General features: G+C 25.0%; 1 protein-coding gene across 1 annotated transcript in view; it reads left to right on the forward strand.

Annotated features, from left to right (window-relative positions):
• The window catches only part of LOC148239629 (uncharacterized), a 49,582-nt gene that overhangs the window by 28,526 nt on the left and 2,768 nt on the right, over positions 1-18,288 (forward strand). The gene's annotated exons all lie outside the window — the stretch shown is intronic.

The raw sequence follows: 18,288 nt of genomic DNA on the forward strand, positions 1-18,288 counted from the left end.
AATATACGTATGTACGTTCGGTGTGCGCATGCGCGTTTGTCACCCCTGGCGGCCATTCATGAATGTACGCCCACGTGATTGGCCATCTTGCGCCCAATATAACGGGGTCATAGGATGCTGTCACCGTTTAGGACGTTTGACCTATAAATTGTATCACATCTCGCGCATGCACGCGTACTATCGTATCGCCATTATCGGCGCATACGGATCGCCAATAATAAATATAATTGACCATCGCCCATTATGCATTACCTTTGGACGATGATACAGGATGATCTGGAAGGATTGAAAGTATCATATATACACATATAAGATTCGGTTGTCTGCGATTTCAAAATTAGGCAATATTTTAATTTTGTGCTATGCCATAAACTGATTTACTGATTATACAATGTGCATACTAATGGATATATAAGATTGCCTTATCATCGGTTTAGTTGCAACCTCATGTATATCATTTGTGAGAGTATTCTACTGAAACTGTGTTCACTTTTGAGTATATTGGGATGCACTCTAAAATAAATCTTACGAGAGATTAAGACTGTTTTAATAATATTTGCTCATTTTAAATGTTCATAAGATTTTGTATTTTATAGATTATCTCAATGTAATATTTATTTAAAATATTTACTAAGTATACAAATAAAATAAAATTGAACATAATAAAAATAATATATTAACAATATTTTGAAGGATCGTTTGAATTTTTACGTAATTAACTGATTTTATACAAACATTTCATAAATATTTTATATTGAATCTTGAATATTATATAAATCATCATAAAAACTACATTTCAGAGAAATATGATCGACTTTTATGTATATGTAATTATAATATAATTACGTTCGATATTAAAGTTTTAATTAAAAAATATATATTTAATATAATATTTAAAAATAGAGCGAAAAATATAAATAATTTCAATTTAATTTAATATTAAATCGAAATATCAATATTTTCATTATTTATATATTTTGCAATAATATGTTTTTTAGTTTAAAACGTGCATTAGATAAAAAAAATGAGAATCAGATTATTTAATTTTCAAGGATCGTCTGATTTTAAACGAATTATTTCAGTCAAAAAATATATTTAATTAAATAATATAGAGATTGATTATTAAAAAAAATATAATTTAAAGCTTATGAAATAAATATATGCTTCTTAAATACATAATAATAATAATATTTATAAAAAAACATTAATTAAATATAATGAAAGAGCATTTGATTTTATACTTTTTTTATTTAAAATCGATATTACTGTTTCAGATTTGTAAATTACATAATATTAGATAAACATATGATTTATGAATTGATGTTAGAATTTATACATTAATTATATATAAAACATTACAAATAAATGATAATAATAATAAAAATAATGCTAAATAGTTTTTCGTTAATCTTTCTACATTAAAATGCAAAAAAATATAATAACGATCTAAATTGTTAGAGGATTTACTTTTATGTTTCTATGTTTGATTAATTAATCTGAGAGTTAATTAAAGACTAATAATATACAAAGTAATATAAATAAACGTTATTAAGAGTAATAAAAAAATATTTAGCCAATTCAAGATTTGATTGAATTATCTTACATCTATATGTAATGAATTGAGAGATTAAAAATATAGGAAGAATAAGATTAAGATTTCAGTTAAAAAATAGCAATATTACATTAATTTACGTTTAATTAAATGATGTGACATTTTAAAGACTAATTATATAAAAAGCATCACCAAAAAGATAAAGCAACGTAAATCTTCGATATAAATCTGATCAAATTATTATTTCTTATTTTTTAATATTATTAATCTTTCAATAAACTTATAGTAAATTAATTGATATAATAATAGAGTCTGAATTTATACATAAATGATAATATTAAAAAACAACTACTTAATAGTTTCCATAAATTTCTGATATAACTTTGATCAAATTATCATTTTTCTACAATAAGATGTAAATGATTACGATATATGTTGTAAAGATTTCAGTGTTTAAAAATACACAATAATAGATAAACATATGTTTAATTAATTAATATAATAATTTAGAGTCTGATTTTTACAAAACATTATAACAATAAATCAACACTTTTTTTGTGAATCTCTGATATAAATATTATTGAAATATATTTTTATATTAATATTCAGGAGAAAAGAATATGATAGCAATATATTTTATGTAAGGTTAAAATTTGTTTATTTTAATTTACTGAAAAAATTAGGTCTCCATTTTTAATTCATATTTAGAATATTAACTATAAAAAAATAATAAGAAATATAATTTTAAAATTATGGGTTAATATTTAAAAAATACATATTTATTGAAATATTTATAATAAATTAATGAACACTATTTTTAAATCATTGACTTAATTCAGTATTCAAAAAGACAACAACTTAATAAGTAAAAAAGTAAATAAACACAATAAATATAAAGATATTTTAACTTTTATTATGACTTAAGGCTGTAAATTTTCAAAATACACTGATAAATATGAGGTTATTTTATTCAGATACTAGAAAACATATTTTAAAATAGTAATATACTATATATAAAAAAATATTTAAAATATATTTACAAGGATCTGCTTGTTGTATTATTGTATTTTCGGAATTTTAATATTAAAATAATATAATTTTTAAGAAATCACCATAAAAACGAAGCTGAACTTTCAATATCATGAAAATATTTTTTTACTAAAATAATAATATAGGTCGATTGGATAAATATTTTTTTTATTGAACACATTAAAATCATTAAAATGTGATATTTCAGCGTTGTATCGTATTTAAAAGTTTGACAAACATAATTTTTTTAAATTATATAATCCTGATATTTACTTCATACACAATCTGTGTTCTTTGTTTCCATACGTGCAAGTAGTTTCCGGTCACATTCAGACTTTATATGCTTCTGAAACGTCACGTTCCTTCCACAGTCGCACCACTACATTTCCACAACATCAACTAGAAACACATACACACTACACATACAAAAAATCAATACTTCTTCATGCTTGTAAAAACAAAAACCCCTTTTTTAATTTCCGCGTGACATTTGCGGTCGTTAATAAACGGCGTTTAACGGCGTGACGGACACGCAACGCCACGCGAGTGTGTGTGTGCCAAGGCGCCCCTCCGTGAAACTGTTGACGACACCTGTCCCAAAAAATCGAGGCCGTGTAATTAGACAAGAAGAAGGAGGAGAGACCGTAAAACGTTAAAAGCGATAGCCGCAGCGGGCATCGCCGATGGCGGAAAGGAACCGAACACAGATTACGACGGTCAGATAAGCGTTTATTTTCTTACCTACCGCTCGCCGGGTGCCTGAGAATTTGCACACTCGACACAAAAATCGAAATTTGTAGAGAAAAAATGCTTTTCGGAGATACAAAGACGATCTTGTACGATAAGCTCGAAGCGCTCGCGCCGATTAACCCTTTACGCTCACCAGTCATTCGGCGATTAATTAATTTTAATTTGATTCAATTCGATGCATAGATGTAATAATAAAGAATAAAACAACAGGTGGCGCATTTAAATATAGCCCCTTAATATGTATTTGCATAATTTATAGATAAAAGTCATCAGCATTTTAATATAAATTGTAAATGGCGATTTTAAAAGTAGCCTCAAACATATTTTATTCAAATATTATTACAATAATATTATTCTTTTCTTTTATATTTATCTACATATATTCAATAATATATCAAATGAATGTAGTTAGTTTATTTATTTAAAATTATTTTGAATACTCTTCTTATAAAAAATATTATATTTTTGATTTTACACTCTTTATAAAGTATCAAGTATGTGCTATAAAATTATATGTATTGAAAACATATCTATCGCCCGCAATATACCACCAGCAATCAATCGCTAGTAGCTTACTGCCGCGTCAATTGATCGCATAAAATAATTATAGCCTATAAATGATCGCTAGCATATTATATCGTCAGTAAATTATATCGCTCGGCAACGAACGTTCTCACTGCGGCGGCGACGGCACGATTTTATTGCTTTTGACGTGGATTTTTGCCTTCTGAGAAGAGATAATTGTTTTTTGTGCTCTCTTATTGGTCGAAATTCGGTATAGATGCGCTTTATTTAATTTGTAATATTATTATAAAAAGTCATATTATGAGCGTTCCCACTACAACGGCAACATTTTATTACCTTTGACGTGATTTTTTCAATTCTGTGAAATGATAATTGTTTTTTGTGCTGTTTTATTAATCAAAATTTTGCTTAGATGTGCTTTAATTAATTTGTAATATTATTTAATAAGCCGTAGTATGAGCGGTAAATAATCGAACGTTCTCACTACAACGGCAACGGTATAATTTTATTTCTTTTGACGTGAATTTTTGTCTTCTGAGAAATGATAATTGTTTTTTGTGCTGTTTTATTAATTAAAATTTGGTTTAGATGTGCTTTAATTAATTTGTAATATTATTTAAAACAACTGAGCGTTCCCAATTTGATTTTATTGCTTTTGACGTGAATTTTTAGGATCCGTAAAATTTATGACCCGCAATTCACCGCAGGCAATTAATCGCTGGCAGTTTACCGCTGCACATATAATCGCTAAAAGTTAAAGCTTTCATTGGGTTGGGTTTGGGTTTGAACAGCAAATTGACGTTTCGCAACTGTTACAGTGAATTTATATTTTTAGTAGTATGAATATATTTTTTCTTGCTAGATCATGCTAAAATCTGTCAAACAATTGATTTATAATTTCACTGGTGAAATTGTATTAAATTAAAAATATAATTTTTAATTTAAATGATTAATGAATTTATATAAATTATGTGTATTGCCTAGCGATATAATATGCTAACGATCATTTGTAGGCTATAAATTGTTAATGCGATCAAACGCGGTGGTAAATCGCTAGCAATTAATTGCTGGCGGTGAATTGCGACCTCTAAATATATATGTAGTATTTAAAAGTAACATCGATTTTGTCATTAAATTGTAAAAATAGTATATAATTAACATTATCATCATTATTTTTACAGCTACTAGTTTATTTTATTAATAATTATTGTAGATTTTTATCTTCATCATCATTATAGTTAATACGTTAGTAATCAGCTTTTGCCTCTAATGAATAAAATGTTATTAATTAGGCACCTATTTGTAACCTCTTAATATATTTTTGCAATATAATTTAATAATGTAACGCATCTTTAATAAACCCGTTTGTGGTTGAGATCATTTAATTCTGAAATGAAATAGTTAGTGAAGCTGTGATGTTTACTTTACAATGAGATGGTTTACTCTTATTTAACTGCGATTTGCTATTAAGTGTATATATGTGACTTTTAAAAACGTTTTAAAAACATTATGCATTTTTCCAAATATAAATATTTTATTCTTGAAAATTTTTAAAGAAAATCAAGGCTTAAATATAAATAAGATCACTATATGGACCACTTCTAAATGCATCATCTGCTCTATTTATTTTAGCATTAAATGCATTAAAAAGCTTGTAGAATTAGTTAATGAATTCTTAAACGACTTAATATTATTCTTTATATAAAAATCAATGTAATATTGTTTAGATTTTTATTATCTTCTACATATTGTATGTAAATATGTATTTAGAATACTCAATACATCAAATTTAGTGACTTACATAATGAAGTATATGTTTAGTTTGATCTTATCGCGCGTTTTTTGATAACATGTATCTCGAAATGTTGATTTAGTTACGCCTACTGGTATTCAGTATATATCTTTGTTATTTCGCAGTGAACTTATCTCACTTTTATCATACGAAAACAACTTTGAACGCAGACAAACGTATCTGCTAATCTGTCGTAATTCGCATGAGCCATTAGTAATTGGATAATGCAAAATCTGAAGCTCATCGCCGCGATGATGATGATGATGATTGAAGTAATGTAAATTTCTTCATCGGTAAATTGCAGTTTTACGCAGATGATACGGTGTGCGTGTGATATTGGGGGGACTGTACTGGCGGCGCCGAGTGAGACTGGATACCGTAGAAAGGTGTCCGTTACAAGTAGCTCTGAAGCAGGTGTCGCACAGGTAAACCTCACCTGACCCATCGCCGGTCACCAGAGATGGATTAAAAAATGTAGAATCCACAAAAAAGAGACGACGAAAACGCAGGAATGACAAGGCGCAAGGTGCGATGTTTAAGGACATATTTCATATTTGCAATTATTTATGGAGCGACAATTGGCATTACCGGTGTTTAAAACTTGGATCAGATCAGTTATGGAGAATGTTGCACATCTGATTATTAGCATCGAAACCGGAGAGTAGTTTATATATTTATTAAACATATATAATAAGTAGTGTTTATACAAAAAATGGTATTAAATTTCAGTATTTATTAAAAAAATTTTAGTCAGTTTTTCAAGATACTAAATAAATATAAAACTACATAACTTTCAAAATATTAAGTAAACCAGAGGCAGTGAGTTCGAGATACAACAGCAAACTCGAATTTGTATTTGAAAATGTGCTATTATAAAAAACCGGCCCTAGCTGCAAAGTGACATTTACTGATTATTCCTCAGTAAAAAACACATGATAATTTATAATCAATTATATAGATTCATATGTCTAATTGACTTATCCCGTTATAATGCATTGGGCTTATACCTATCAGGTTAAAACAGAAGCTATGATCGTTCTCTGATAACATATTCATATTTAATCTTAATCTAAATTAATAAGTTTCGATATCATTTATTAGTAAATATGAATTATATAATTTTTATTATTTTAATAATTGCTTATATTTTTTTTAAATGTTAATAACGACAGCATTTAATATTAAATAGTTTATTATTAGTAATTTTTTATGATTAGCTTAGTTTGAATTAATTATCCGTGAGATTAGGATAATATAGGAAAACCTAAGCTATGATGATTGATCGGAATTATAATTATATAATCAAAATCACAATGGTTCATATTAAATTTGAACTGACTCTACACTAATCTATCGTGCTAGTAAAATAATAATAAAAACCATAAAATTTAAACCAATCCACTGTCAGCAATTTACCGTCAGCAGCTTATCGCCGCGTCAATTGATCGCATAAACAATTTATAGCCTATAAATGATCGCTATCATATTTTATTGCCAGGCAATACATATAATTTATTGGTCATTTTGAATTGAAAATAAGGTTTTTTTATAGGTGTTATTTTAACCATCCGTGCAGTTAATAAATTCACTGATATTCGTCTAATTTATTTAGCAACAATAATTTTTATTTTTACACATTTCCGATAGTTTTATAAATATTGTTTAAAAATAATAAATCTAAAGTTAAATATAATTATAGCTTTATTTAATATGTTATATAGATAGTGATCTAGTGTAACTACTGCGTTAAAATTTCAGAGTATTCCTAGTTTTTAAATTTGTATCGTGCTTGGGAGATCGCTATTATTGATTATTATATAAATATAATTTAAATCATCACAATTTAAATTTTACTAAGTTTTAACCATGAATGAATATCGTAATGATTAATCAAAGTCATGCATAGAGAGTCACGATCGCGTCCCTTATTCTTACCTGTCGTGACCAAGACGTCAGTTCTTAAAAATGCTCCTCTTGCACGAATCATCTAGCTTCTGAACAAGCTTGCTAAACACAACTATTTTTTCGGCAATAGCTAGAATAAATAATATTTCAGATGTGCAATATAATTGTTTTTTAAATTAAAAAAAATATGGTTTAATTATTTTTTGTATAATATCCATAATGACGCATTGGGAAAACCTGTCAAAGTATATTAAGCAAATTATTAATAATAAAAAAATATAGAAGTAGCATATTTTGTCAAATAAATACTACAAATTGATATGAAAAAACATAAAATATTGCCAAACACAAGGATGTTTTGGGTGATAGCTATGAGGAGCTGGAAAAAATATGTGGAATATATGCTCATCTATTTTAGGTGTGCACCATATTTTTTTAAAAACTATTTAATGGTAGATTTTTTTTGTATTATGACGCATTGGGAAAACCTGTTAAGTCATAATGCTTAAATTTGTGATAAAAAAATAAATAATAAGCTATATTAGCTCTAAGAGAATATTTCATACATATAAAATATAATAATAAGATTAATTGTTGATTTGCTTTTAATTATAATTAATTGTTATAAGGCTGGCGGACGAGCCGCCGCCAGCCTTCGTACTATCATCGTGGTCGATAAAATTATGTTTGCTCTCTCTGCCGCCGCGTCACAGTGTTGCTAGTGGCATTTAGCTCATGGCTAACAAAATAAATTTTCCCCCCACTGATTTATTTTATTGATTCACGAAGTAATGCTTAATTAAAAACTAAGTTGAGACTGCGTTTTAAAAAGCGTCTATGTTCACAATTTATAGAAATGGTTTATTGTTGCAATCTTAAGGTTAAAAATAAAGAATTTAAGTACCTTAAAAAATACATTTTTCCAATATCATTATTTTAATTTTGTATTTATTTTAATAAATAATTTAGTTATTAAAGCTAATTGTTTATATACTAAACTGATATAATCAAAACATTTAAGATAAATAGAATATAAATGAAAATACTGTTTTATTATAATTTATTTCGCAAAAAGGTGTTTCTATACTCCACTGAGAAAACCCGTTACATTTTTATTTTTTTCAGATTGTCCTAGGAATATTAATATACAATTTCAGAACTATAATTATCTCAATTTCTATGTTATATTTTTTTCACTGGAATTGAAACTGCGTTCCGTTATGTTTTGTTTCATCTGAGTTTTGTCAATAGTTCTGGTAAATTACTACATGTTTATTTTTCGGCTTAAGAAAAACTATATATGTATAATTTTAAAGAATTACTTAGCTGTTTTGCTTTGTTGTAAAAATATTATTTTGCGATATGGCTGCAATTTTTGTAAATATGAAGGGCAAAAATGAATTAATTTAATTCGTCAGACATTATTATTTATTGTTAGTCTTTGTATGACTATTTTGTGATATTAAAGTTGTAGGATCAAGATATATAGATAGAAACGATATACCTGATATCAGCTCACATTGATGGGTAAAAAGCAAATTGAGTCGGAAACAAAACGCTTTTAAATTTCCATATTTTATTGCCGGCGATTATTGTCTCTATTTTTTGTCGTTTGTTGATAAGAAGAATAACGACAATAAAAAAACGTATGCATGCGACGTGTATCGTTCGATTTGCATAATAAATTTGACGGTTTATTCCACGATGATAGCCCCTAATAAACGGTTCGGTTCGGTTCGACGTTTAATGCGTCGTTTTCATAATTGGAATTGTAAACATTGTGTTTTTCGGCGATGTCGTAGCACGAACCATTTCTTCTTCTTCGAATCGGGAACTTCGAATTTCACACGGGCTTCGTATCGTCCGGTCGAATCTTGACGATGACAACAACCTAATACATTACGGCGGCGTTTCCACGATTTTATCGCTCGTTTGGGAATTCGGCTCAGTTCGGCCCTGTTCACGGCTTTACGGCCAGAACAGCTGACCGAGACGGGAATTCCACGCTTAGATGTCATTTCGTATATTAAATATACGAATTAATGGACTCGGAAGGTTGCAGCTGAACCGCTTCGTATAGGATGACTTCGGTGTGCTTTTATACAAGGCGGTCAATAAGTTGCTTTACCATTTTTTTATATTCGAGTAAATAAAATGATTTCATCCGTTGATTCCAATTTATTTATTTATTATTTTTTAAATAGTTTAGTGACTATTCAATTTATATAAATATAATTGTACTACATATTTAGATTTATAAATCGCATTTTATTCGCATTATGTTTATTCATAGCATAACACTTTGAGATGCGCGCTTGTTATATAATTAAAATAATAAAATAAAAAATATGCATGAAGATGATAATATATGTAATTATAATACAGTTAGTGAAAACAAACACACCGTGCACGTTTAAAAGGTTGTTACGGTTGAATCGACATTAACGGAATGTTGTTATAATTAAATTGATATTTTAACACGCAAAGGGTTAAAAATTGTTATTATTATGACGCCTCATACGCACGATTAAAATGTGTATCGCGTAAGCATTGTGTATCGATAAAATATTCAAGAGATGAACATCTTGGGGTCTTCCTTATCCGCTGTTGAGTCTCGACCAAGGTCTTTATGATGACAGGCAAGGACATATTTGATTCTGATTATTCTATATATATATATATTTAAAAAGTTTCATACTTTAACAAACACATTTAATATCAAATTTCAGCAAAACTTTGTTATAAAGATACATGGACGTCATTTGGAGCGGGCAGGTTTTTTTCATGTCATTTAATTAAATACTATGAAACTTAAATAAATATTAAAAAAACGATCACTGACTAACAAACCCCCCCCCCCTTCTCCATCTATTTGACCTGAAGAAAGTTCTCAAACTAATTATTGTTTTAGAATTTTCATTAGGTTTAGTATAAAATACGTATAATAGCCAACATGATGCATAAGGAAAACTGTCCAAAAATAGCAAAAATATGGATGTTATCAATCCTCGGACTGAAAAGTTATTACTTACTTTGTAGATAGTTATTCATAACGTCTAATTGACTTACCCCGTTGTAACGCATCGGTCTTACACCTATCCAAACTCTTTGTTTTACTTCTAACACATTTGAAATGTGTAACTGCGTAATAAAATTTGATAAAAAATATTTTTAAGTACGGTCCAACGGTTTTAGTACATTAAAGAAAATATATATATTAGTTTTATAGCCCTTTTAACAAGTCTTGCTTAACTAATTTTGATACCTATTAATAATATTGAATAAAATTAGTAATAAAAAAATTAAATCTTTATTAAATTAAAAATTAAACAGCGAAAAACATTTTTTTGTTTATTTTTTCTCATTAAAACAATAATTTGAATAAATAAATTCAATAAAAATAATGTTAAAATAGGTTTGTATTTATAATTTTAATATTAAAATCCATATAAAATTGTACGCAATAGTTTGTTTAATTAAAATATAAATTTAAAATTGCTGTTGTTTTTATTTTTATTTTCTATAATTTATTATTATTGAAAATTGTGTAAGTCTATTTAAAACTAAAAAATAATTAATATTGCATAATAAAATTTAACAAGTTTATATATTTAAAAACATTACCGTTACCAATATTTTTAGGTTGATTAAAACTTCAAGCCTTATGTATTGATAATGGACTTATACCACTTTCAAACTCAATTATTCTTAATTATAATAACTGTTAATTTTAATTATTATTTTTTACGTTTAAAATAGATTTTAGAAAAGCTTACTATAATTAAAATTGCTATTATTTATATTTTTCATAATTTGTTATTATATACACTTGAAGCTTAAAAATCGTTTATTTTCTTTAAAATTTTTACTTATTATTACTGCATGATAAAATTTAACAAGCTTATAGTTTTAAGAATATTATTCTAATTGACTAATATTTTTAGCTAGATTCAAAAACAAACATTTAAAAACCTCAATGTATGAATAAATAGACTTATACCACTTTAAAAAACAATGGCTCATACTAATGTTTGTAGGTTTCTGCTAGCAAATATCATACGTTGTTATGGTTAACATTAATTATTTTGCCATTTTAATTTTTTGCTGAAATTAGGTACTATTTAATAATAGTCAATATTATACAATATGCTTAGATTTTACTGTATATTAATCTATGTATCATTTTTTTAATCGATTTTTTCATTCATATGACAGGTGTATGTTTATTTGATATTTGAGGAAAAATGTTATAAAATGTAGTTATAGTAAAATAATTAATTTTTCTTCTACAAATAATCGTAAAAAATATAAAGTTAACAAAATGTAAATAGTTTAAGTAAATTCATACAATGCATTATTTTTAGTAAAATATTAAAATAAATATGTACTTGATTCTTAACCATACTTTTAATTCGGATTTAAACGAATTTAATATATATAAAATATTAACAATATATCATTAAAATGTATCTAAACAATATATTTGTGCATATTGTTTAAAAAATAATGTATTTATCATAATCTATCATAAAAATATCTTTACAAATGATTTTTAATAATTTAATTTAATAAATTAAAAAAAAATTAATAAAGGTTATTAATAAATAGCTTAAAACTCAAAGTCAATTTGTATAAAAATATATCATAAAAAGCAACAAATTAAAATGATATAGAATATTTTGACTAAACAATTTGATTAAAAAATGATTATGGAAAAAATCGATAATTTTTAAGTTGTGTTTAAAACTCAAGTTTAAAAATATTAAATATCAAAATACACCACAATTAAATAAAAATAATTTCATATATAGCAAATTTCATATTAAATCAATATTTAAAATTAATTTTGTGAAAGAATTTCTTTGAAAAAATATTTTGCAAAAAATTTAAGAAATCCATAATTAAGGTATTTAGTAAATAAAATATGTAACATAATATATTATAAATTATGATACAAATGTATTGAAAAAGATTTTTGCATACCTCATAATTAAATATTAATTATTAAATATATAGCAAATATAATATTATATCAATATTTAAAATAAGCTTCTTGTCAAAGCACTCTTCTTGTTAAATACAATTGGGATTAAAAATATATTCGCGTATTTTGTCAATGTAAATTAGTTGAAAAATCATTTAGTAGTAAATTAAAAAAAATACATAATTTTTATCATGAACTTTAGGCGAATTAAATATTCAATTATTAAGCAATCAATTAAAAAATGATTTAGCAGAGAATGAAAAAAATCTTACATTTATAGAGTTTAAAAGAATTGAAATAAATTAAAATATAGCATATATCATATTATATCAATATTTAAAATGCGCATATTAAAATCTTGCTAAAGCAATTTTGTTAAAAAAATATTTTGTGAGAAATTTAAGAAATCCTTAATTAAGGTATTAAACTAAGTATTAAACAAATAAAATATGTACTACATATCATATTAAATAACAACCTATGATAAATAAATAAGTTTACTCATGAACTTTTAAAACACATTTTTCAGCAAATTAAATATATACTTTGTACCAAATTATTAAACAATCCATTAAAAACTGTGCTTAAAAATGATTTTTGCATATTTTGTCCAATAAATTTGATTGAAAAATGATTTAGAAAAGAACGAAAAAAATTATATTTATATTTATTAAAAATTAAAACTCTAATTTAAAAGAATTATATATATAATAAATATCAAAATATATTTTAATTGCATTGAAATAATTTAATATATAGCAAATATCATATTATATCAATATTTAAAGTGAGTTTATTTTTAAAGCAATTTTGTAAGAAATTTAAGAAATCCTTAATTAAGGTACTAAACCAAGTATTAAACAAATAAAATATGTACTATGTAGTATATTATATTACAGCAAAACAGGAAACAAGAGTAAGAGTAATTTAGTTCAAATAACCTTTTGCAGAAAATTTACAAAATAAATAATTTTTATCATGAACTTTCATAACTTACTTTAAAGCAAATTAAATATACACTATATATGAAAAATGTGTTTAAAAATTACTTTTTTATATTTTGTATAACCAATTTGCAGATAAATAAAAACAATTAAAATCGACTAAATATAATATATATAAAAATATTATAATTAAAATTAACATACATTTATGACTATTTAATTGTATTTAGGAATAGGGATTTAATATAGCAAAAGAAATAAGATAAAAATCCATCGTATTCGATGATTACAATTAATGGTCTAACACTAAGGCTTTAACTAATTCAATGGTTATTATATATTACATATTTGAAAACCATGATCAATTATAGAAGCAAATTAAAATTAAGGTGACAATGTTTTGCTGTAGCAAAATTTTGAGTTTCATGAATTTTTTTATTGTAAAATAAAATAAAATAAAATAAAATATATAATCAAAGTATTAAGATATACATAAAAGTAGTTGAAATCTATGTGTATTTTTACATCGGCTTATTAAATATTTGTGGCTGAAATTGTTGTATTGTGTAACTACAAACAAAACATTTGAGCAGCGTATGCTTTTACTTAATGCACACATAAACTATCGACTCTCATTTATATATGATACTCGCTCACAATCCTTTTTAATCTAAATTTCCGAAATCATAGACCGTATCGCGATCTAACTGTTAAAATTTCAACTAAAACGAAACATCGAGATTGCACTATCATTTCCCGTCTCGCATACGCCAGCGGTTTTTTGACAGATTCTACGCCATAATTGGGCGTTATATCTCGTGAATTGTACGCCATTTCTGACACGTGAAGGTGAGATAGAGTACACTTCACGGTACACTCGTTCCGCACACGTAAAATGTATTTATAACACCGAAGAATAAAAATTGACCGAATGAGTTACGAACCGACGATTGCTTTATTGCAATATTAACTTTTATTATATTTATTATTGTTATTCATATATCCACACTCGCATATAAAATACTATAAAACGACCCGTAATTTAATAACCGTGCCCTGATGTAATTTATTTTATTTCTCCGGGTCACGAACTAATGCATAATATACTTATGTATTCGTTTATATGTTTACAGTACACGAAACCGAAAATACGGACGATTAGAACGCGCGTGGTTTAAACGGTTAATAAATTTTGACCGCCGAACGTAAAGCAACACCTAACGTGACGTTATATACGTTTATTCACATATGTGTGTGGATGTATGTAAATATTTGATATTACGTAGCGTATTTGCGTAAAACTACCGTCAATCTACTACAAAGGTCGTTCACTGCTTCAAGTCCAACCGATTTTTTTTTGTGTATGTTGTGACTTTTTAAGTTGAGTTCAAAGTAATACGGCGGTGTCAAATTACAAATTTCGTACGAATATATATGAAAAAATATACCTACATATAGTCTTAGTCTATTGAAATTTGATAATATAGTATCAAGTCTATACAATAAAATTGAAACTGAATTCAATCGATGAATATTATATTTACTAATTCAATACTTATCAGGATTAATATAATATAAACATTGACAAATTGCTCAACTTTGACTTGAACCTCATTGATTTTAATGCACCTTATAATATAATACTTTATAGTAATAATTGTTGATAATTGTATGCAATAATATATAAAGCTCATATATTGATTTTCAAAACAGGCTTATGGTAGTTCTACAAATTTTTACTTCTTTATAATGTACATACATACATAAACATATTGATATTGCCATATTTTTTATTTAATAAGGCTTCTATTAATGTCTTAATAGCTCTTATAGAGTGACCATTCGTTTACATATTTCATTAAATATTTACAATCTATCTAAAAAAATATTATTTGTATTATGATATATTGGTATCTTGTTCCATTTTCACGTGTTTTAAAGATGTAAGTTGATATGTTCAGAGTGGATAATAAAAAATGATTTAAAAAACAGAATTTTAGTAATAAGAATATTTTATCGTGAGAATAAAATGATAGACAAGTAATTTGCAAGTGAATCGTTTTTATTTAACGAGCAACAGAAAATAAAATTTAACGGTTTAATTTTAAGAATTGAATAATAATAGATAAAACAGACTCTATACAATATAATATTTTTAGGTTTCATAAAAAATTGACAATAAAAGCTTATTATAGAAAATAAAGTAATTTGTAGCATATATTTTTTGGGTATATATTATATATAATAATATATAAAAAAACCTTTAATATATTTAAAAAAATAAGGGTTGATGAAATAGTTCGTAATTATAATATATACATTTAGATCCATTTGTAACGCATATAAATTTATTAATAACTATTTATTTATAGAAGCTCAGAATTTAATATCGTATTGATAGTAGATTCATATAAATATAAAATTATACTATTTAACTCTTTGTTTCATGGTGTTGCAAATTTGCAACAAAATATAAACTGTAGTGATGATACATGGCTTCATAACATTGCATATTTGCAATAGTGTTTTGTTCTGAAATAGTTTAAATTCAATTATGTAGAGTAATATTTAACCTTTAATACTTTTTCGGTGAAAAATTTCTTTATGAAAAAAAGTTAGCTTCGATTTAATAAATTGTTATAGATCAATTTAAAAAATCAAAGATGTTGCGGAGGAATGAAAACTGAAGATATAATGTTAGAGAAAGGATTTAAATTTATTAAAGAATATACTTAATTTTTTTAGAGCTCAATTTAAATAAGAATTTAATCAGATGGTATTTTTATGTTTACATGTGTTGTGAAAGGTTAATTTAAAAAATTTGATGTTGCATAAAATGGCATATTTTAATAAATTTAAGGAATAATAATATAAGAATATGAAATATTTTTGATATTTAAGCAAGGAATAAAAAAAATAAAAAATATTAATATCCAAGGCTGAACTTAAACCAAATATGATCACAAGCTAACCACTATATTATTATATAATTTTATGATAAAATACATTAATAAATTAATATTTTTAAATATAAATTAAATTATAAATTATTAAAATATTTTACTTTCAATTAAAAGTATTAATATAAAATTTATAAAAGAAATTATATTTTATTAGATTTCTTAAAATTTTTTTTACATAAATTATACCTAAGCACTTTAATTATATTATTGTGGGGCTAAGCTACTTTTGGTTTGATTAAGCATACCAACTTGTAATAAGCTAATTAAAAAAAGCTTCAATGAGGTATTGATTAAAATTTAAAAAGTATGATATCTCAATTATTTAAGGGTTAAATTATAGCAAATACTATCATAAGCTAACTTATTTTTTTAATTTGATTTAAAACAGTTTTTATAGAATACAATGTAATATGAAAATATTTTACATAATGTTTACCTGAGCATTTAATTACATTAAATAGATCAAAAAGTCTATTTTGGTTTAGTTATACTTACCAACTTGTAAAAATCTATTTAAAAAAAGCTTTAACAAGGTTTGAGTATGGTTTAAAATTGAAAAAATAGGATACCTATATATTTAAACCAAATATATAGGTATCCTATTTAAACCAAATATCATAAGCTAACTTATTTTTTTAATTGATTTTTAATTGAAGTTCTTATAAAAAACTACAATATAATATATTAATATTTGTAGTACGTAAATATTTTACATAATGTTTACCTGAGCATTTGATTACATTAAATAGATCAAAAAGTTAGGTTGAATTCGTTTTATAGTCTTGTTAGGTTAGGTTAGCTTTGGTTTAGTTAAAGTCATTTAAAAGAAAAAGATTTCATGAAGTTTGAGCATGGATTAAAATTTTAAAAATATCATACCTCAATTATTTAAGGGATGAATTTAAACCAAATATTAGCATAAACAGTTTTTATAAAATACAACAATTTATTAATACTGTTTAAAAGTAATTATGAAATATAAAAATATTTTACATAAAGTTTACTAAGCATTTGATTACATTTAATAGATCAAAAAGTTAAGTTAGATTAATTTTATAGTCTAGTTAGGTTAGGTTACTCTTAAGTTAGCTTTGTAAAAAGCTATTTAAAAAAAGCTATTTATAAAAAAAAGTTTGAGCATGGATTAAAATTTAAAAATGTGATAACTTAATTATTTTTAGATTATTTATAACCATAAGCTAGCAACTATATTTTTATAAAATGCCTGTTTCAAAAAAAATATTTATATAAATAATAAGTAAATGTAGCTTACTACAATGTATTAATATATAGCGGTCTGTCTTAATAAAAAAATAATATTAAAATAGTACTTTTTAATTGATAATAAATGTAAGAAAATAGTGAACTTATATTACGTAGGTAATATCTAGACGTAATCAGATTTCTTAGAAATACTGAACACTCGACCGCATTCAATACGTCTATAATTCAATATGTAGTTATTATGTTACTTTTAATTTAGCTTAAATTTGGTACGAAATTGCACATTTGAAAATAAATATTATACAAGATTTACTGAATAATATATTATTTTAAAATTAAAGTAAACTAAAATAAAATAATTTTATTTTACAGGTATGATTTTAATTAGATTATATATTTTTAAGTTGAATTTACGTCATTCAAAATAGCAATAGAGTAATTTAAATATAACTATTCTTCTCCTAGAGAAGGTAAAGAAAAAAACACTAACCAACTCTTTCGTAAGTGTACTTATCAAGTGACTGTTGAAGCTTGAAGGTCGCTTAACAGCAATTAAATTGTATTTTCTGCAATTAACAAAAAAAATCTCACTTGTAACATCGAGCACACACGAAACGGAC

Source organism: Plectrocnemia conspersa, unplaced genomic scaffold, assembly GCF_051122295.1.
Source record: "Plectrocnemia conspersa isolate PC_06_02 unplaced genomic scaffold, ASM5112229v1 ptg000001l, whole genome shotgun sequence".
Taxonomy (NCBI): Eukaryota; Metazoa; Arthropoda; class Insecta; order Trichoptera; family Polycentropodidae; genus Plectrocnemia; species Plectrocnemia conspersa.